The 22,617-nt window shown below is 45.1% G+C and overlaps 1 protein-coding gene across 3 annotated transcripts in view; it reads right to left on the bottom strand.

Annotated features, from left to right (window-relative positions):
• HEATR3 (HEAT repeat containing 3) overlaps positions 1-22,617 on the bottom strand; it is a 366,680-nt gene that overhangs the window by 332,012 nt on the left and 12,051 nt on the right. The gene's annotated exons all lie outside the window — the stretch shown is intronic.

Raw genomic sequence — 22,617 nt, 5'->3', positions numbered from 1 at the left:
AAAGCGAGAGAGAAAAACGAGAGAAAAAGCGAGAGAGAAAAAACAAGAGCGAGGTAAAAAAAAAAAAAAAATGACAAAAAAAAAACCCCAGAGAAAACGAGGGAGAAAAGATTTACAATGACAGAGAAAACAAGAGAGAGAGCAAGAGAGAGCCAGCCAGCGTGAGGGAGATAGCCAGCCAACCAAGGGAGCGAGCGACACAGAGGGAAGCAGTCACTGGAGACCACAGCGCTCATCAAAGCCAAACAGAAAAACGTGTAGCCAATTCAGCGAGGCTGAAGCTTATCAAGGCATACATTCATTAACAAAATTAATAGAGCTTTCCAATTAAAATGTTCTTGGTTAGCTAAAAACGTATTTAGTTAGCAATTGTTTATGAATATTTAAGTTATTTGTACCCAATACATAAAATGATCAACAGGCCAGCATTTTTCAAACAGTTTATAGCGCAAAGCAAGGTGCAGGTGGGCGCGGTCATTGTTGCACAGGGCAGTGTCCTATAGAATGTATGCTTGTCCCATCATGTGCTGTGTAAGGAGAAATTTAGAAGTTTCATTTATCGAAAAAGTTCACAATGTTAAGGGAAAGTCATAGCTGGAGACCAAGTACACAGAATTACATCGCGGCATACAGGGTAATTGTCCACTTTAGGTGGACAAGATGGCCACTGCCCGTCATTGGCACCACTGTTTTAAACATAGCATTAAATACCACTTTCGGGGTAGGGCACAGCCGGTAATGGTACTTCAGCCCTGCAAGTCCTCAAAAGAATGTTTTATTGCTATAAGAACTTTGCGCCACCATCTAGGGTGCTGATATTTTTTGGGTTATTTTTAAGGGAAGCAGAATTTGCACAATTCATGTTTTCCTTAAAAAGAAATTATACATGTATCCATGAGTGGTAAGAACTATTCCCAGGACCCGGCGGTGGGCCAGGAGCTGCACAAGTGAGTGGGGGCGGGCACAAGGGGGTTGTCTGGAGGGCTCTGGTGGGCCAGGGTGGTTATGGGGAGGTACTTCTGTGGGGACTTGACCTGGGGCACCACCTCCAAGGACAAGGGGAAGTCTGGGAAGAGGCGCAGCAGGCCGGCTTCTACTTGCGGATTCTGCTTGCGTTCCCAGTCTCCTGATCGGCCGAGTCCCTGCCCCAGGTGCCAATATATAATGGAGTCATAATCATAGAACAAAGCAAGTTCTGGAGACCAAGTACAATGTATGGTATTGCAGAGGGTCTGCAGCTTTACAGACTGCGTGGAACCATTGATCTCTACTTTGCTAAAACATCTTGCTCGTTTTGTGTATTCATTATGTAAGATGAAATAAAGTAAATAACTAAGAAGAGACGATGGCATAGCAAGCAGAGAAGAGGGCAAACAAGGGAAAATACTATAGTTTGTAGACATCTGTAGAATAACCCCTAAAAGCTCACGCCAGAACAAACATACAACCTATTAAGGGGAAAAGGCCCAGCACACCTCTTGCAAGTAGAACAAGTTATAATCTCTCAAAAAGAATGCACCAACAAAGAACTCTGCTGCCACGGTGCACTTTGACAAAAACAGCATAAGCAAAGGGTTACAGAAGTATAACGCGTCACAAGCGACGCACATCTCATAGGTTACAAATCCAGGTAGCTGGTTGGTGTGACCCTATACACATATAGCCTGCTCCATAAGGGACGCCAGGCGGTTGGTCCCCGTATCTTCTGTCCATCTTCTTCCACGTGGGGATCTTCGTCTTCCGTAATCGGACATGACTATAATTGGCAAGTTATTAGTAGAGCTTCTTCCTGTGGCACTAGCTTTACTACTGGTCCAAACATATCCATGGGGCTGTGTGGATGAAAGCAGGGGGATATGCTCGGATGTGCCCGTTTCCATTTTTGTTGGGAGCACTTTTACTTCCCATTTATATTTTTGGGGAGTATTTGCCTATTTGTAGGGAGACCAAGTGGCCGATACACCCCTTATCTGTACATAGGGCTGATTGCAAAACTGTCTTTTAAAAAAAAAAAAAAGTTAATGCGTACTGGTCTTTGCCAAATAGAATACAACAGCTTAATGAAAGTATCATCCCAATTTACTTCTGGTTTGCAATTATTTGAAAAAGAAAGAACTTTTCTTGAATACCACTCCCACACAGGTCTTCGAGCGGCAGAGATGATTACTGCTGTACTCGGTCTCCATTAGCTTCTTTGTACTTGCAGTGAACATATAAGAGAGTGTAGGGAAAGCTCGAGGACACGATAGGAATGCAAGGTGAGCTGTGTGTTCAGTGAACAGGGTAATTTAAATTGCCAGCTGTACTATATAAGTGTCATTTTAATTAGCAACCCTACAGAATTACAAAGCAAATTGCTATGTAACACCGTTTATTTTATGCCTTGCTGCTGGCAGGCAAAAGTGTAAAGATTCTCCCTGCTGTTCTGAAGTGAGGCGGAAGGCTCCGTTCTTAGCAGGTTTTAGTCGGCACGAGTGATCCCACCGCCCATGTTGGTCCAACAGAGGAGGATGGTATGTGCAAGGAGCACTGGAGACTTTCCTGATAATATGCGCAGGCAATTGGCACTCGCCTGTCCTCTCCCAAGGGACACGCAAGAAATCCAATACCCTGTCACTTAATGCAAGTCAAACAAGTTGGACGCATAGTGGAAGTCTCAGACCAGAGGCTGTGATGCAGGAGCCTGGGGCGATTGGCGTGAAGCGGTTTGGAGTAGCTGACACTGCTGTATTTGAGAACGCAAATGTATTTTAAACGACGCCCCACCCCACCACAAGCCCCCTCCCCTCCGCCTCACACCCCGAGGGTGGCCTGGCCTGTGCGTCTGCAACGGGAAAAGTATGGACCATTTTGCCTCGCTTGCATGCCAACACTGGTTTGGGAATCCAGGCACTCAGCCCCATGAATAGAATTACATAAAGACAGAGGTTTTAAGGTAGACACTCTTCTGGGGCTAGTTATTTTACACAGCTGTTCTACCCAGGAAATGGCTACTGCAGGCCCTAAACAGGGTTTCTCTCTTCATGAACATGAGTCACTGGCGACATAACTACCGTGGATGTTCTCAAGAGGGTGACAGAGAACTAAAGCAACCAGTGAGGAAAAAACGTTCTCCTGCCACCTTCCCATCATTCTTCCCTTCATCCGTGGGGCCCTCAGGTTCCCAGCAACGGTTGAGAGGAGGGGTCGAAATCAGTGACCAGCGCACTACCAGAAGGGTTTATCCCTACCTTGCTTTCTCATCATTAATCACTTCAGCATTGCGTGTCTTGGTGTAGATAGTCAAGCAGTCTAAGAAGGCAAAAGTTCCAGGGGTAAATATTTAAAGTTGCATGACATAAATAAGCCAGACAAATAGTCACTCGTCATCTCAATTGTAGGCAGAGCAACAGTTGCTTACTTGTCAAGAGTCAATTATCACTTGCCAACAATACATTTTGAGTATTTGAGAATGCAAATACAGAGGAATTAGGGCACACTAAAACATAATGTATAAAACCACATGGGCAAAAAGTTAAGTTTGCATCTCATTTGGAAGGTGGATCTGTAGAGGGCCGTGTACTATCTCCTGGTTCTCCAGCAGGAGCTCCTGCCAACGGGTGATGACTGACACCCAGGAGCTGGGTTAAGCACCTGCTCATCAGATCCCAATTTCGAACCTTGCTACTGGCGGTTCTCTAAAGGGGTCTTTCTGCCTCTTCCTCTCACAAGGATCACATCCTCTTCAGAGGCAACAAAACATACCCCCTAACTAGCCTCTTTACCGCTCACTGTCAGCTTATCCAGTCTTGCAGCAATTCACACCCTGCACATAAAGTACCATTTTAACGATTGGGAGACAATAAATATAAAATGAATAAGGGGCCTACTGGGTGAAGCATAACAATTAAATATTGGGACAAATATACGGTATTCGTCCCTTCTCCCCATGGGGGAGCCTCCCACTGAGGCTAGGGAGGTGAGGCCACGCCACAAGACCCTTCCCTAGGGGTCTGGACAAGTGGGACCTCACTGGGAGAGACTCCCCCCCCTCCCCCTTTGGGGACAAACACTTGCGTTCCGCTGAGAAACTCCCTAAGCCATTCCCTGTGATGGCATACATGCGACAAACCGATGTGCACAACACAACCACCTTCAGAAGATTGGCTGAAGACAACAAAGTATGCCATTATCCTCAAGAGAAAGAATCAGTCACTATAAGAAAAACGAGTAACGAGAGAGGAGAGTACGACATCAGGGGAGGCCCACTGGAAACGCAACACCTGACAGAGGCTGCGCCAAGCTGAGTCACAAGCCTGCGAAGTTCAGAGCAGAGACATGCTAAAACACCAGGTTAAGCAAGCAGAGAGAAGCCGAGGGGAAGAGAACCCAGATTCCGGTGTGGTCCTGAGAATCCAGAGTGGTCCTGAGAAAGGAGGCCATTAAAACTGGGATACATTACCTAGAGAAGAGGAGATGAGACCCGGGTATGCAAGAAAGTCGAGTATACCCTATTTGAGAGAAAATACTATGAAGTAAAGGCAAGAGAAGACTATCAGATAAAAGAAACAAACAGTGCATCAGCTAGGAGATTATATCTTACCAAAATACAGAAGGCCAAACAGCCTGGAGCCAATAACAGACCAAAGTCCAAGAAAGGATTTATGGAGGACAGCAAATCAAAATAGAGGAAAAACCACACATATTGTGAGAATTACAAGACTTGGAGGATAGTGATAGGAACTCTGAAAGTTAAAGACCATAACACCATCATGAGAAGGGAGTAATTCTCCTGACTTTAGTTTAGTAGATTAGTGCTAGGGTCAGAGTTTGGATGGCAGACTTTGTTATTTTGGATATGTCCTGACGACTGACGAGCACCTTAGTTATTCATATAGGTACGGAATACCCACTAGGGTTAGGGACAGATCAGCCTTATTTCTATAATTTAATAGAGATACATTGGAAATATAACAGTGTCTGTGTTCTTCTTCTGATCCGCCACAGTGTTGCGACTAATTTGGGAAATTCGTCGCTTCTTTCCAGGGGAAGCCACCCCTTTTGGCCTAGAGAGGTGAGCCCGCTCAGAAAAACCTTCCGTGGGGGTTTGGGAAAGCAGGACCTCGGTGGGAGTGAATACCATTCCTATTCGGAATGCCCTGTAAAGAATACCCGGTCTGCCTATATGAGAACAGAAATGACTTGTGTCGTTTCAGTTGATCCGCATTCAAAACACACGAACAGTACTTCCCCTAATGTTAGCTCAACGTAATGCTGCAATCTTGAAAAACGTAGCAGTCGATGGAGAACACAATGCCCCTTTTAAGTGCAACGGCAAGAAGAGACGAGGAACCTCGAATGTAGAGAGAAAAATCCTATGCAAAGACGAGCCTGCGCCATGAGAACGTCCAGGATGGGCTACACTGATACCAGGAGGGCGGCATTGAAAAGAGCGATACTGACTAGACTGAAAGGGAAGGAAGACCGTCTTACATGGTGGCGCGACCACGCTGCAGTCGTAGTGGGCCCCGTGAACAGACACAGAGACCAGGAACGAATCCCTTTCTCTCAGTGCAAGAACCACTGAGTGTGTCGTGACAGGCAGGATACAGGAAGCACATTGTTAAAAGACAGTGACGCTGAAGAAGGGGTGAATGACCACGTCCGTGCTGGCGCACACCAGACGGCAGTAAAGGTTCCATGGTTGCCCAGGCTAAAAGGAGGCAAGCGGAACAAAGATGAGAGAAAATGACAGGGAGGGTTATGGAAGCCCTAAAATGCTGAATGGTAAAGATATGGCGTGGTAAAAATGCAACAACAAAAGTTAAACAAGCCATTGCCAGTGGGGTCTGGAGAGCCCTAGAGAATTAAGTGACATTCATCAACCTATGAGACCAAGGGAACCTGGAGGGTTCAGTCTGTACGATTGGAAAGGAAACAACTAGGTTGGTGAAGAAGGACTTAGGGAAATCATCCCACCACTCAAAGAACTTGAGACGTTTCGTTTGTATAAACATTTACAACTTTTCCTCGAGACAGCTGAAAACATTCCTTGGGTGAATTGTGAAGAACATTGTTTTGAACTGTGATCAATACCTTGAGAGATCCAAAGAACATTGGCCAGAAGAAGCCCAAGCTAAGAGGCTATTGTTCTGGCTTATTTGTATGGGTTTCTTTTCCTGAAGTGGTAGGCCAGGGTAGTAAATAGGATTTTTGGACAGAGGACTCATTTCTGTTTTTACATACGACGAGCACATTTACTTTTGTTTATAGGCAGGGAACTCCCTCTTATGCAATAGGGACGTATAGGCATTTTTCCATTTCATTTAAATAAAAACCCTTGAAATGGAATCCTCGAGTCAGACTGTTTCTTCAGGTTCACCAAGTATCATGACAGAATATGTCATGGTGCCGCACGCGTCAGAAATTCCAAAACTGCCACCACATGTAAGGTAAACAAGCCACTAACGGCCCCTTTTAACTATAGGATGCTGGCCCAATGGGAGGGCCTGTAGATGTGCTCAAAGCCTAAATACCCCTGCAAAATCATCCCACCACCATGAACATTCCACATGTTGGATCATCCATATAAATGAAAATACTAGTGGGGTTCAAGTGGCTCCCATGTCTGTTCAGGTTTCATTTTAACAATAAACTGCTGTGCAACACCTTCATATGTTCCCATCTCTCCAGGCTTATATCCAATGGCAGATAAGGGAAACTTACTGCATAACAAGCCTGCAGCATCTGTACGAGCATGCCACAAGTGGGTAGATTTTACATACCACTTCAACTAAGTTTATGGACTCCACATATGGGTACAAATGTATCTTCTAACCATGTAACAGCTGCCTCTTTTGTCAATTTCTCCTTTCTGAGGCAATTGTGTGGCCTATTTTTTTCCAAACAGCTTCAAATGCCAACAATAGATATTTTATTTTTGGGACTAAAATGTGTGCCCTTTTTATTGTGCCTAACCAGTGTATTTTAAAAGCTGCTGAGTTTATCAATAAACAAAGCATTTGGAAAATCAAAGGCACACAGGGGTCAAAGCAGTGATTACACAATTGGAATTATGGGTGCAACGGCATCTGAGGAGATTTCAAAGTGGTCCCAGGAATGCAGGTCTGCTGCACCACCTGTGTTCCCTGGGTACAGCCAACATCACTTTGTAATGAAGGCATGTTGCCACGGGCCTCTTCAACGCAGCCACTATTCTCCAGCTGCCTCAGTTTCCTACCTCCTGAAGATATGAGGGGTTTCAGGGCTTGCATAATCTACTAGAACACTTGGCTCCCACAGCGACTCCCGATGCAGCCATCTTCGTTTCTTTACACACGCGCACGGGACCAGCAACCACCTTCTGCGCATGCGCAGTGAAAGCATCAATAGTAGTCACCCATGGCAACGCCAATCACGGACACAAGCACTGTCAATTTTGGAGACAATGTCCTTTGCACTGTCAGGTAGTCACTTTCCGAGGCCTTACCTGAGGCCAGCTCCCCAGATATCCCTTTATTACCTTGGAATGTGGGATAAACAGGGACCACTGCTACAGTATCTATCTAAAGAAATAAGCAGCGGGGACCGCAACCTAATTTGAATCACAGCTTTAAAGCCATTGTAAGCTTCTTTTAAATAAACTATCGGATGCATCATACCTTCCCTGAACTCCACACAGCATTGCGGTGATCACACACATACACTCACGATTAGACTGCACCAATAGAATCTAACCGAGGTTCCCTGAATTACCTACTGAGCAGGCTACACAGGGTTCAAAACACAACCATACTTCATCTGAAAATCCAGATGCACAAAATCCTCACCCTTTCCACTTGCACCCAATGAAACTAAGGATTTGCTTCAAAGTTCTAGGCATAGTTGACAGCATGTTGCACTGAAATTACTCAGAATCCAGTACAAAAAATAAAATACATCCACGACAAACCATTGAGAATGCTTTGATCCAGTGACCTTCCATCGGAAAAGGCACCAGAGTATCTTCCTTCTCCTTACTCTCAACCAAACTTTGGAGATCTTTTTGTTTTCTTTTTTAAATGTATTTAATAGTATTCAGTTTGAGAACAATACAGTAGCCAATTCCATGTTTTCTTTGTGCAGTGGTTTATATACAATTGACCATTTGGTACAAAAAAGAAAAATAATGTTCAAACCTCACTATACAGAACATTTAAACATATGCAAATCTCTTTTAAAAGTTTGCATCATTTTAAAATCAATGCAATACTATTATCCTCATGAAGTCTGTGCCATACACTTTCATCACACATTTTAAAATTCGTGTGCATAACATCCTTAAAAAATTTTTAAAAAAAATAAAAAAAAAGTGTAGGACAATAGATCACTAGATGTTTAAGCGATTCAATTTTTGAACCCCGATTACATCCTCGACAGACCCTGGTTTCTCTCAAAGTACCCAGCATTGCACCAAAAATTTCTAATGTAGGGAGGAGATTAAACTTAAAATATCAAGTAATTGGTATCTCCTCTGATAACATACAAATATGACTAGACACTTTTCCAGAAGAATCTCACATATTCTGCATAATGCAGATGCAATTGGAGGGCATCCACTGTTCCCCACCAGTCGGATTGTAACAGTTTTCCCTTTACTTTATCTGGAAGTGTTATTTCATTTTCATCTGAGCCAATGGAAACTAAAAATGTCCTCATTGAATCAGTGAATCTAGACAAAGTGGAATATTGTGACACTACATTTGATTGTTCCTAATATCATAAAAGACCAAGATGTCCCTTCCAAGATTTTTGCAAAAAGCTACAGTTTATTCCATGTAACAATTCCCCAAAGCGATGTTGGGTCGAGTTCATGTTGGATAATATTATTCACTCTATGGAGTTTAAGCAGACCTCTAGGTTGTACATATAAATCTCTAGGCCAAACGTCAACGCTGGTACAATTTTCACTCATCACAATCATCACTCTGGGGTAAGCCTTGTGACAAAGGTTTTTTGGCAACGCACATTGGTGCGCGACTTTTCTGAAGATGAAACTTTAAAATGTATGCATTTGAAAAGCGCTTGTTGAGGAATCCAGAAATCGAGGAGTAAGTGTTTTTGCTACTCTTTGCACCATCAGTTTGCCTTCATCTCATGCACCCTGCATCCTTCCCTCACTGTTTTCAGGCCTTCCAATATGGGCCCATTATTCTGCACTGGTCTTTGTCTGCCTGGCCTGGCCCTGCTCCCCCCTCCCATTGGTTGCACTTGGCTTTTAAGCCAATCATAGCAACCGGGAGGTGGGAGCCGGCCAATACACCAAAGGTCTACAACAAAGGCCCCCGTCTGCTCCGGTTCGCTACTTATTGTACTTCCTAATCACCCCTTCACCTGAATTTCCATTCTGCTGCCACCTCACTGTACTAAAAAATCCAGACTTCCATTACACTCCTCCATAAGTATGGGTTAATTCCCTCCTCTGGACCATCTTCTACACTCTTTTGAGTTTGTTTATTTGTTTGGTAATGCGCACCAAGCCCTTAGGTAGACAGGCGCAACAGAAACAAGAAATCTTAAAACTTAGTTACAGTACAAGGTAGCAATACATAGAGCAGTGATTGCAGTAGGAGAAAAAATACAGGTACAAGATATATTAAATGCGAAGCAATGGTAAGTCAAGGAGGCATTATCGTGAGTAACAATATATGCACACATACATATACAGATATGTATATACAACCTTACATGTCTACGTTAACCTGTATCCATGGTGCATGCAAATATGACAAAACAGACGAACATGCGTGTATAGTTAACCAATCTACAGTGTAGTTTGAGGGAACAAAGGGTCGTGTAGGGGCTGGAGAGGTAGAAGTGTAGTTCGGCAGTTAGATGTCGTTAGTGTGTAGCCAATTGAGTATTTTATGTCCGAATATAGGGTAGGGTTGTTCTAGTCTGAGGTCAACTGTTAATTTGTTCCAACATTGTGCCGCTTTAACAGGGAAACTGGTTCCTCCTGCTGTCGAGCGTTTGAACCTAGGAATCTCTAACATAAATGAGTTAGCAGATCGCGTAGGGCGGGTAGCTGTTCTCCTGGTAATTTTATCCATAAGGTATGGGGGTGCTAGGTTATTCAGGCATTTGGAGGAGAGGGATGCTGTTTTGAGGATAATTCTGTCCATTATTTTCAGCCAGTTAACCTCCTTCCTGAATTCGGTAATATGCTCTCTGTAAGGGATGTTCAATGCTGCCCTCAGGGTGTTATTCTGCAGTCTTTGGATTTTGTCTGTAATGTATTTGTTGGCTCCCGAGTACAGGGCATTACAGTAATCTAATCTTGACATAAGAGCGTTGGCTAGTGTGGTGCAGCTCGCTCTCGAGAGGTATGGTCTGGAAGTTCTGATGAGTTTGCAAGTGTACGTTGTGGATGAGGCAAGGGAATTGACTTGCTTTTTAAGAGTGAGAGAGGAGTCAAAGTAGAATCCTAAAATTTTAACTACAGACATCACCTTGATAGGGTTGTTATCAATGTTGAAGGGTGTGTAGTTTGGGCTGAGTTTTTGGATATTAGCTTCAGCACCTAAGATTAGTAATTCTGTTTTTTTCGTCATTCAGGCAGAGGCCATGGGATGCCATCCATGCCTAAATGAGGGTGTACATTTTGTTCACCAAGGCTGAGTCCGCCTCAAAGTTGCCCGAAAGGGGTATGAGGATCTGTGCGTCATCTGCATAATTAGTATAGGTGACACCCAGTCAATCCAACTTGTCGAACAGAGGCTTGGTGAAGATATTATACATAGTAGGGGAGACGCAGGAACCTTGTGGGACCCCGCAGGTTATTTTAATGGGGTCGGCAGAGGCTGAAGTAGAGAAGACACTCATGGTCCGGTTAGCTAAGAAGGATTGGACCCAAGATATAGCACCTTTGGTGAAGTTGGCGGCAGATTGGAGGTGGTTGCAGAACACTGCATGGTCCACCAAGTCGAATGCTGCCGACAAGTCCAGTAGGAGTAGCAAAGCTATTTTTCCATTATCTTTTAGTTCTTCTATTTGTGTCTTAAGGTGTAACAGCTCTGTTTCAGTGCCATGGAGAGGGCGGAAGCCCGATTGTCGTAAGACAAGTAGGTGGTTGGCTTCTAGATAGTCCTGAATTTGTATGTAAGCAGCTCTATCTAAAAATGTAAGTAGAAATGGCACAGTGGTGATGGGTCTGTAATTGGTAGGGATAGAGGGGTCCAGGGTTTGTTTTTTAAGTAATGGTAGAACCCAGGATTCTTTAAGATTGGCCAGTACTGTATTAGTTTTAAATGAGGAGTTTATCAGCTTGGAGATAAAAGGGGCTAGGTCTCTAGTTGCATCCTTTATTATCTGTGCTGGGCACGTGTCGCCTTTACAGTTAGAAGGTTTGAGGGAGAGTATTATTTTTTTCTGTTTCAATTATGGAGATAGTCTTGAATCTAAAGGGTGTGGTTGTCCTAGTCAGCGAAGGTTGACTAGTTTGTTGGTCAGAGAGTGGTAGGGGGGCCTTTTTTTTTGCAATTTTGCATTGTAAGGAGAGGATTTTATTCGATAGAGCATTTTGTATGTTAGTACACCATACTTTATCCTTTGGGGCATTGTCTACCGGTTGAATTGGGGATTCTCGTTCGCGGAGGATGGAGAATAATTCTTTAGTGTTGGATTTAGCTTTCTCAATCCTGTCATTGAAGGTGTTCTTTTTGGCTTTGGTCATTTCTTTTTTGTACATTCTCGCAAATTCCGTTAGGTTATTTTTTGTTATTTTCAGAAGGGGAGTGATGCCCAATGGACTGGAGTTTCCTTTTTTGTGATCTTAAGGATTTGAGTTGGGGGGTGAACCAGGCATTCAGGTGCGCTACTTGCCTAGCTTTGCACAGTTTGACGGGAGCAATCATGTCCAGTGCCTTAGTCATAGAATTGTTAAAGGTATTTACCAGTGCGTCAGGGTTATTTTCCATTCCAAAGATGGCAGAGAGGAGAAGAGGGATATGTTTTTCAGCAGTGATGTCTTTCTTACTTCTGGTAGGGAGAGGCGGTGCCATATTATCAGGCTTGGGGCTGAGGAGGTCTAATGCGGCAGAGAAATTTATTAAGTGATGATCTGTCCAGGATTGTGGGACGATATCGGCAATGTTGATGTTGCAGTTTAGTTCGGATACCCAGTCAAGGGTCCTTCCTTTGATATGCGTTGGTGAGAGGACTTTTTGCGTAAAACTGTGGTCATTTAGTAAGGCAGCAATAGATTCAGCATGTTTGTTGTCAGTATCATTAAAGCCTAAATTGAAATCTCCCAGCAGTAGTGTTTGGGAGTGATCTTTGGTGTTGTCGGCTAGAACACTGGTTAGGTCGTCTTCGAAGGTGCCTAGAGGCCGAGGGGGTCTATATATCAAATGGATAGTAAGAGTACGGTTGTTGGAGAGGGGCAATTTGGCAGTTAGTACTTCACAGGATGTGATGGGAGCTGAGGTGGCAAGTCTAATAGGGTGGGTTGTTTTGCAGATGATGGCTAGGCCACCACCTCTGGCATTCGGCCGGTCCACTCTAATGATTTGGTAGTTGTCAGGAACTGCTAACATGAGAGTTGGTCCTGCGGCCTCATGTAGCCAAGTCTCAGTTATGGCCAGTAAATCGAGATTGTAGGCTAGTCAATGCAAAACACACAGGCTAAATGCAGTTGTAGGCACAGGGCACATCTAGGCTAGTCAGTGCACACGCATAGGCTAAATGCAATTGTAGGCGCAGGGCACATCTAGGCTAGTCAGTGCAGAACACACATAGCCTAAATGCAATTGTGGGCGAAGGGCACATCTAGGTTGGTCAATGTAGCCTAGTAACAATAATAGATTAAGATGCATGTAATTATTTGAAGCAATGAAGGTAAGTCTAAATATGGCGGGCACAGTGAAGGCTACGAGTACATATGACTGGTGAAGCAGTGATGGTTCAGCTAAGTGCTATAGACCCCTATAAGGGCTGATCATACAACAATAGTAGGGGCTGTTGTTACTTTCATCAGTCTAAGGTCAATAGTTAGACAGTAATTCAGTGGATGCAGCACGTAGGATACATTTGTCTATTCATCATCTCGCAAAAGTGGGGGGGTCATGTAAAAGCACTATGCAGGCACATGATAAATTACAGTCACAAATGGGAGCATGGTGAGCAGCAGGACTTAGTGCAAAGAAGTCCTTGGCTTCGGCAGCTGCTGGTGGGAGTAGATTGGGAGGGTGTACTGGGCATGGAGCACAAGTTAAATGCAGACACGTTCAGACATTTTTAAAGACAGTCACAAAATGCCAGCCACTAGGCTTTAATGTTACCTTCAAGACGCATGGGTGCTGGGGTAAGCCACACAGGGATTCCGGCAGAAGCAGAAGGATGGTGACAGGAGGCAGCCTTGTTTCCTGTGCCTTGGTGAGGTGGGCCGGCTTTATGCATGCCGGCGCCTGATAGGCCAAGAAGTAGCACCAGTAGCCTATCCGGAGCCAGGCAGCTGGGCTTAGGCAGGGGTAGGTGGAGGTGCTAGTCAGCCAGTTCTCGGACCGCCATCTTGGAATAGGCACTCCTCGTGGTGCTCAATGGTGGATTCAGAGAACAGGGGGCAAAAACGATTTTGGCAACGTTTGCTGTTCTTTGCTGTTCTCCCCTGTTGGCACTTCTGATAGACCTACGTTTGTGTTCCCATTGCTAGCCTCGGTTTCCGGTTGCAATTCCATTCTGGCTGACTTTATGCATTTAGCTTAATTCAATGCTGGCTGTGTTTTTTATGCAAACTTGCGGTGTTATTTGCGTTGACCCCTCCTCCCCCCATCACCCCACCTTATGTTTGTGATCTCGGTTTGCATGTCTGTTTTCCCTTTTGCCTGCCTGCCCCCCCCCCCCCCTGCGTGCCTTTTCTTCCCATTCAGCACTCATCTTCTCAGTCTTCTCCTCTCTCCATCTTTCCCCTTCTCCCCCTTCCCTTTCTATATTATTGCACTTTCTCTATCCAAATTGTCATCTGACCTAGTAAGATGATACCTGTCCGTTTTCCTCCCCCTCCCTCCATGTTTCTTCCCCCTCCCCCAAGCACTATCTGAAATGTCAGGCCTAGTACGTTAGTTGCTTGTCTGTCTCATCTCCTACCCCTCCCTCTCCCCTCCTTATATCATAGCTCTTACTCTATCCGAATTGTCATCTGACCTAGTACGATAGTGGCTGTCTGTTTTTTCCACCCCTCCCTCCTTGTTTTTCCTCCCCACCCCCCCCCCCCCCCAGCAATCTCTGAAATGTCGTCAGGCCTAGTACAATGGTTGCTTGTTTTGTTCTTCTCCTTCTCCCTCTCCCCCCCCTCCACTCGCACCTCTTGTAAACTCTCCGGTTCTACCCGAAAGATCATCAGGCCTAGTATGTTAGTTGCTTGTCTGTCTCATCTACAACCCCCCCCACCCCTTCTTATCTGTGTCATACCTCTTGCACCATCTGAAATGTTGCCAGGCCTAGTATGATAGTTATTTCCCATTCTGAATGTCTCAAGGCCTTGTAGTAAGAATGTTCATTGTATTTTTCCCTTGCTCCCTCCCTTGCCTTGAAGCGCTTTGAACTCCCTCCCTTGCCTTGAAGCACTTTGAAACACATTGTTCATTTATATAGCGCCTATACACAATCAATCAAAAGCCTCAAACCTTATAAAGGGGCCCCAGACTGAGGGCTCAGTGCATCTGAAACTTTTCTGAAGGGACGGTTATTGCTGTTGTGTTGTTGCCTGCTGCTGACCTCCTTCTGCCTTGTGCTCTTGCCCAGTATTCTGTTGCTACCTCGTTCTCCTTCTGTTGCTGGTCTAACCATCTGCCAGTATCCAGCATCCTACCTGCTCCTGTCTTTCCTGGGTACCCCCTTCTGCCTCCTTTCCTTTTCCTTGACCCAGTATTCTCTTCTCCCTTTCCTTCCTTCTGTCTTTCTTGGGCCATCCATGTCAGTGCTTGCACTGCCTGACACCACGCTAATACGTGGTTGGTTCTACCTTGTGGTGTTGGGAAAGGGGCTCCCCGTCCTCGGCCGCTGTTGTAACGGACCTGGGTTCCAGGGGTGGCTTCCCTCATCGCGCAATACAGGACCGGATATCTGGCTAAAACCTACCCTGGACCAACAAAAAGGCAAAACATCAGGTACGCAGGAGTCACTGGGGGGGCACACCTTGATAGCCTGTCTTCCGAGTGCTTCTCTGGAGTGGAATAATGGCATTCTTCTGCAGCAGTCGCTGTACCCCTGTTGTCAAGGTAAGCTTAACATCACCATTTATTTTATCGGAGTCACTAGCTTGGGCGCTATATAAATAAGAAATACAAATACAAATACTATCTTCACGTTTTCTGGAGGTAACCTGCACAATTCGATTGAACACCCTTTGTGGACCACCTCCTGGGCCCAAGCACTTGCTCCATCCAACCAGGCTTCCGTTAAATGATGAACATGTCTTACCACTGAAATCTCTGAAGACTGATAATCATGCCTTTGGGTTAGAGGTAGGAGATCTGTGGAGCATCTTCTAGGGGTTGATGAACCTCTCCTGCATCCGCAAACCTCTTGTTCTTTGTTCCAGAGCTGGAGCAGAGGCTCTTCTTGCTGTTGACCAAGGAGAATGAGTAGCTCATCTAGGACTGTAGTTGCTTGCAATCTTTAAATGACTTTTTTCAAAAAAGGAATCAAGTTGAGGGTTGAAAATGTTCAGACCTTGGAAAGGCAACCAAATAGTGGCCGCTTTGTGCGAAACCTATGCTTTTCAATTTCAAAGTCATGCATGCAGTCTTGCGAGTACTGTTGTGCATCTCCTCTCATCAGATCATAGTTGATATTCCACAACTTCCAAAAGTGCAGCAATGTCCGCTTTGTCTTCATAGTGGGAATATAAGGTCTGGAAAACCCGAACTATGCGGCATATGCACAGTAAGTCCCCATTCTGATAAGATTAATGACGGAATATATTCTCTTTAAAGCCCTCACTAGTGGGCTTGCTTCATCTGACATAATGTGTGTTGAACTCTTTAGGTCCCCCGCCTTTTCATCCAGTTTTGACATCCACTGGTTATTAGTATCAAACTACTCCATTTTACAAAGATACCTTGGGAAGGAGTCTTTCTTCAACACCTTTCTATGCCTCCAGTAAAAGGAATGGGGGACTAGGGGCGATTCGGGAGCTTCCTTTACAGCTTGTTCTCTGGTGGGGCAGAAGCCACATGGAATTCCAGATTTGCCCCAAATGCCTTCTGGTTCATTTATAAGCCAAAATAAATGTTTCCCCCTCATCTTTGGCAGCTCCTGGAGTGAGGTATACCATAATCTTAATAGTTTCGTCCCCTCTATCCTCTGCAACCCCAAAAGATTCAGGCACTTGTGCTGAGGCTTTCAGCAGTAAAGGATGAAGTGCAGCTATGCTAGCCTTGAACAGTGTCTGATTCTGACATCCTCCTAGGAGAAGTAAAGTGCCTCCTTTTATGCTTGCGATACCTTTCAAGGGGAAAATGTTTCTGGATGATTCGGAAGTATTGTGGAGTATGAGCGTACTACAGTTTTTCTATTACCACACTGTAAGGTTAAATAATGGCCATCATACAGTTAGAATTGTTTAAAACACACAAGTATTTATGAACGAATATACCAGATACATTATATAGCATCTGGTTTTTAAGTAGGTGTACTGCCTAGAGATGTTACTAGTATATGCTACTGCTTTTATGATAGATAGATATATATATATATACACACATAGTTACATTTGTACTTTAAGCTCTTCTCTGAATGGTATGTGGAGTTTGCGGTTAAAATATTGAGTTGTAGGCAGAAAAAAGAAGTCGATATGGGATTTACATACTACCAGGACACATTCTTTAGACCATTTACTTTTCCCTCTTCCTTACCTACTCCGATAGCAGTGACATGATTTTTCAGAGAGCATCAATCTCCTTTCTGGTTTTAATATAGTTTCTCTCAGCCACCTGTAGTGTGTATTTGAAAGTAAATTTCCTGGTTGGCAGGTCAACTACCGTAAGCCATGGGTAATGATTTACTCATGGTGAGTGGTTTAATTCTGTTCAGAAATTACTTACCAATAATCTTCATTACTCCCAGCCAACACAATACATCAGTTCAATACGACCTAACACAGTATGGTCTTTTTCACTCCGCATCAGGGCGGGAACAACAGGTCGCAAGTGCTGTAACAAGGAAGAGTACAACTAGGAGTAATGAAGATTACTAGTAAGTAATTGACTCATTACATCTATGTGCCCCTTCCTCATTCCAGTACTTACTTGTGAAGAAAACATAATACGGCAGTGAAACAGACCATGAAGAAAGCACCAAGGATGCTGCTCAAACACCCAATAACACATTTATTTCCGACCACATCACTATATCACCCCTGAAAGTGAATGCAGAGCTCAAAACCCCTGCCGCAAAGTTGTTCAACCCCTTCTTATGCAAACTGAGAAGTTTGTGCCTGGTGAAAGTATTCAGATCGACCCAGGACACCACTCTGCAGATGTCTAAATGGGCACGCCCTGCACCTGTGCCAGGTTGACGCCATCCACCTAGGTCGAGCAACATTTAACCGAATCAGACCAGGGAACCTGTGTCACAGAACAGACCATAGCAAAAGTTTGCAGTATGCACTTACTAATGGTGGGGACGGACGCCCGCTTTCCAGGCTTGGAACCCCAAAACATTAGCCTTTGTGGCTAAGGAGGAAAGTCTCATCTCAGTTTTTTTGGGACAGAATGATTACTGGTCAAGAGACTTTGTTAACAGCAACAATAGTACAAGTTTTGAAAATCAGTTCCATTACAATCTAAAAGTAGACCTTAGTACTTGAAATGATTGCTGTTATAGTTTAATGCTGCGAGGGACCTTTGGTTGTTTTCTTCTTTCATTTTCCTAATGTAGTGATTTTAGATATTGTTTTTACTTTTGTAAAGGTTTTTTTTTTTTATAAACCCAAACAAATAATAAAAAATATTTAAAAAACATAACTAACAGGCTCCAAGACTGTCTGATCGAAGCAGTCCTGTACAGGTAATTCACCAGTGCCCTTTTCACATCCAATTTGTGCTGCCTCTGCTCCTTTGTAGAATATGGGTTTAGGGAAAGAGATGGAAGTAAAATATCCCAGTCTGGTGAAACTTAGAAACAACATTCGGAAGAAAGCCTGGATCACACCAGCGAACAGGAGAATCAGGCTACACTTAAAGGAATGGATATAAGCAAAGAGGCACTCCAATCTCTCCCAGCCTGAGAGCAGAGGTAACAGCTACTAGTAAAACAAACCACCAAGCGAGGAATTTCAGGTCGACAGACACCATTGGCTCAAATGACGAGTTTTGCAATGCTCAGTCTAAGAGACCCCAAGGCCCTCAGCACCATGGGCCTGGCAGGGAAGAAATTCTTCCCCGGTCGGGCCACTAGCTGTTCACAACCTGAGCTTAGAACCCACAGCTCATGAAAGTCACAAATAGCGGTCTACAGAGACCATAATGATAGCACAACACAGCCCAACACCTTCCGCCAAGAACTGTAGAATCATGAGAATAGAGGAATCCATGGTCTGCACAGATCTCATCACACCACATGCAAAGTTCTTCCTATATTTTATCACAGACCTTCACAGTTGAAGGCTGTCTGGACTTTTAAATAGCCAAAGACAGATGCCGGGTCAGCCCCTGCCTGTGCAACCACTGCCTCTCAATTCCCAACCCTCTTCCCCCAACACGGAATGAGGGGGTCTTAAGTCCCCAGAGCCTTTATGAGAAGAAATGGGAAAGATGGAATCAACCACACAAGAGCCACCCCCAGTTCGATCTGCAGAGTACACCATGATCGCCTCTGCCACACTGGCACCCCTCCTTCCCCAATCACATCTGACCCAGAGTCTCTAATCTTAGACCAGCACTCTCAGAAGCAGACACAGAAAATCATTAAGAAGCCCTTTTGGCCAAGGCACTGATGTGGCATCCATTAAACAGGAACCTGCTGGAAAGACAGGGCGGCTGGGCATCGCGAGGAGAGGCAAAAAGGCAGAGCTTCTTGCATAGGAGGTAAAGCACACTCCAAGGCAACAACCAACAGGTGGAAGGAAACAAATGAGCTCAAACTGTTGGTCAGATATGAATGCGCCTCAGAAAGCAGGTGGCGCTCCGCCCCACAGCCCAACTCAAAAGCAATGCTCCCAGCTGCCTGAGCAAGTCCCCCTTTGGCGTTTTATATAAGCCATTGCCCATGTATTGTCCATCCTAACCAGATCAGAAGGCCCATCGATGTAATGCGAGAAGACCTGCAGAGCACTGAATAATCGCTGCGAATTCCCTCCAATTGGAGGTTGGCCTGCAAGGGAGTCCATTGTTCCTGGATGCCCAGCTCCCCCAAAGTCACCCTCCAGCTGAGGCCACAGACATCTATTATGTTCAGCAGGGGCTGCTGCAGAAGAACCCTCCCACCCCCAAAGATTGTCCCTGTACATGCACCACTGAAGCAGGTCCCCTCCAGAGGGAGCAAAATGCTCTCCTCCTATGCTTGCAAGTCCATCCAAGTCCAGTGCCATAGGGCACATCCAAAGACCATAGGGCACATGTGCAGCCTCATCTACGGAATCAAAAACACACTGGCCACCAAATTACTCTACACACAAAGGGATTCCCAGGTCGCCACACAATCCTGTATGAAGAGGTTACCGAACAGAGACTGTAGGCATACCGACCGATCTAATGGCAGCAATACCCACCCCTGTGCTGCCCAAATCCAAGCCCAATAGGTTGAAGGTCTTGGGACAGCTGCAAATGAGAGTTTTGAAGTTCGGCAGAAACCCAAGTGCCTGCAGCACTCTGCATAGGTTCTCCACATGTTTCAACAGGAGGTCCCAGGCAAAAGCCTTAATAGGCCAATCTTCCAAGGTACGCAAACACCCGAATCCCCATGGTCTGAATATGCGTCATCATCGGATTCATCACTTTGGACTCAAGACAGCCTACAGAGCATTTACAAAATGAAGAGCATGGAACTGGAAATGCTGCCCTGTATAAGAAATCACAGAACTTCTGTCAAAACCTTCTGATGGGCACATAGAAGCAAGCATCCTGCAGTGCCAGGGATGCCAGAAAGGCTGATGCTCCAATCAGCAGAATAATCCTCTGTAGACTTTCAATCTTGAAGTGCTGCATCCACACAAGCACATTTAACCACTGCAGATCCATCACCAGCCAGAACTTGCTGCTCAGTTTTAGGACAACAAAGATAACGGAGTTAAAGGCCTAAGCTCTTTCCTTCTCGGAAACTTCCCAAAACACCCTTTCCTCCACAAGTCCAGACCCCCCACCACGAGTCATGGCAAAGGCACTCTTCAAATTCCCAGGGACAGGGTCACAATCATGCTCCAACGTGGGCAAGAGGTGATCTTGTGACCCCAGTTGACAATCCAGCGCCTTTGCCGGCCATAAAATCCCGATTAATTTCCCTCCTCCAAGACTCAAACAGTATCTTCCCCACCAAAGCAATATCCAGCATAGTGGCCTTTTGATGCCCATCCAAATCCTAGACCCCGTGGTCACTGGTGTTGCACGAACACCATCATAAATCAAACCCACACAAACTATGCCGACGACACACAAATCCTCATTTGCAGCACAGGAAACCATGTCACAGACACTACGACATTTATCTCATCATCCAAGCGACGACAAGACTGAGCTTCTCCTGGCAGGCACTCAAGCTAGAATCAACAAACTTGACGACAAATTTAACACCTTCATCATTGACGGCAATAACATTAAAGTCTCCAAAGACGTCAAAACGCTAGGAATGTACATCGACTCCCCCTCTTACATTGGGTAGACAAATCAATGCCACAGCATCTACTACGGCTTACACATGTAAGCTCATTAACGCTTGTAGACCCTAACACCTGCCAACTGTATCCAACTAAACTAGATTACTGCAACGCATTATACCTAGGCACCAGTCAGCACAATCTATGCACTTATCAAAACAATGCACTCAGAGCAGCAACTAACTTCCCCAGGAAATTGCACTTATCAGAAATGAGAGCCAGTGTTCGTTGGCTCGCAATCAACCAAAGAATCAAGCTTAAGACCCTTTCCATCACACACAAATGGATACACAACCAAGCAGCCAAATACCTCAGCGATAAATTCAACCTCCACAACGCAGCTAGACAAACAAGATCTTCGCTATCCAACTACCTCATCATACCTAGGTACAAGTTGCAAAAAGCAGGAGGGAAAAGCTTCCCAGTCCCCGCAGCTAAAATCTGGAATGCCCTGCCACCCAACATCAGACTAAAACCGTCTTTCCACAAATTCAGAATAGACACCAGAACCTGGCTCACCAGGAATGAAAAATAGATCATGTATACCACTACTGTTCCCACTATGTAAATTGCCTGTATCACACAGTCACCATCAACTGTATAACCTATGTGCATACTGTGTATTCCACGGTCTGATATCCCTGTAAATAAATGTAATAGATGCTGCTGCATATGTACCCAGGAAATGTGCCCAGTTGCCGCAGGGCTCGGTGCGCTATATAAATAAAATACAATACAATACAAATCCAAAAGCAGTTGCACCTGGGATTGCATATAATACGAAAGGCCATATGAGCCCCGGCGTAGGACCTTTTCAATTCCCAGTGCACCTGCCTGTCCAACTGCTCCTGCACAGGAGCCTCATCTAGCATACAAGTGTGACCTACCAGACTGGACAGAATCGTATCTACCTGTACAAACGTTGGCATTGAAAGATCCTCTAGACTAGACGTAAAGCGAGGAAAAGCAACCTTCTCCAGATACTACCGGCCCCACAGAACTACTTCCTTAACCTATGGACCCAAAGGAAGCTCCACTCTGATGGTATGTTTAAAATGTATAGGAGAAGGTAGGGCTTTGAAAAACACCACTGAAACTTCCAGCGCCCACTTGAAACCCATATGATACACCACGTGAACCTCCTTGTCCAGAAAGGTTTTGAACTCATCACCATCTGCTTCAGAGAAGAAGAAAGAGTGCGCACCAGAAGACTGGGATGCCAACCAGCAGGTGCAAACCAATCTCTTCTCCGAAACCCTTTGCACAGTCAGCTTCTTTTTCCTGCAGGAATACCCTTGTCCCAACAGACTCCTCCACATAGTTAAGATGCTTCCTTTTGGCCACATGCATTCTAGGACTCATGGCAGCACAGCCAAACCAGCAAAGAATACCAGCAGGCACCACACCAATCCGTAGCTTTCAAAGGCCAACCTCCAGCAGAATATCAGGAAGCCCGCCCGGAGCAAACCACAAAACCTGGAGCTACACAAGAAGGCCCACATGTGTGCCAGACAGGCCCAAAACCCAACATAAAGCGCCAGTCCCCGATACGCTCCCGAGCACCAATGGAACATGGGAGATGGTGCTGGGGCAAATGACACCCAACCGATGGTGCTTGCCCTCCAAGACCAAACCAGGACCTGGCCTGCACCCACCCAAACGGCATCAAAAACAAACAGGGAGCCGAAGGACCAGCCTCAGGGCCCCTCCAAACACATCTGCACCCACAGGCGGAGTTACCCTACATTCGGGGATGAAGTAGGGCAGGGCCACTAACAGGATCTGCC

The sequence above is a fragment of the Ambystoma mexicanum genome, chromosome 1p (genome assembly GCF_040938575.1).
Source record: "Ambystoma mexicanum isolate Mex_15411 chromosome 1p, UKY_AmexF1_1, whole genome shotgun sequence".
NCBI classification, from domain to species: domain Eukaryota; kingdom Metazoa; phylum Chordata; class Amphibia; order Caudata; family Ambystomatidae; genus Ambystoma; species Ambystoma mexicanum.
This window is presented reverse-complemented; position numbering and strand designations above follow the sequence as displayed.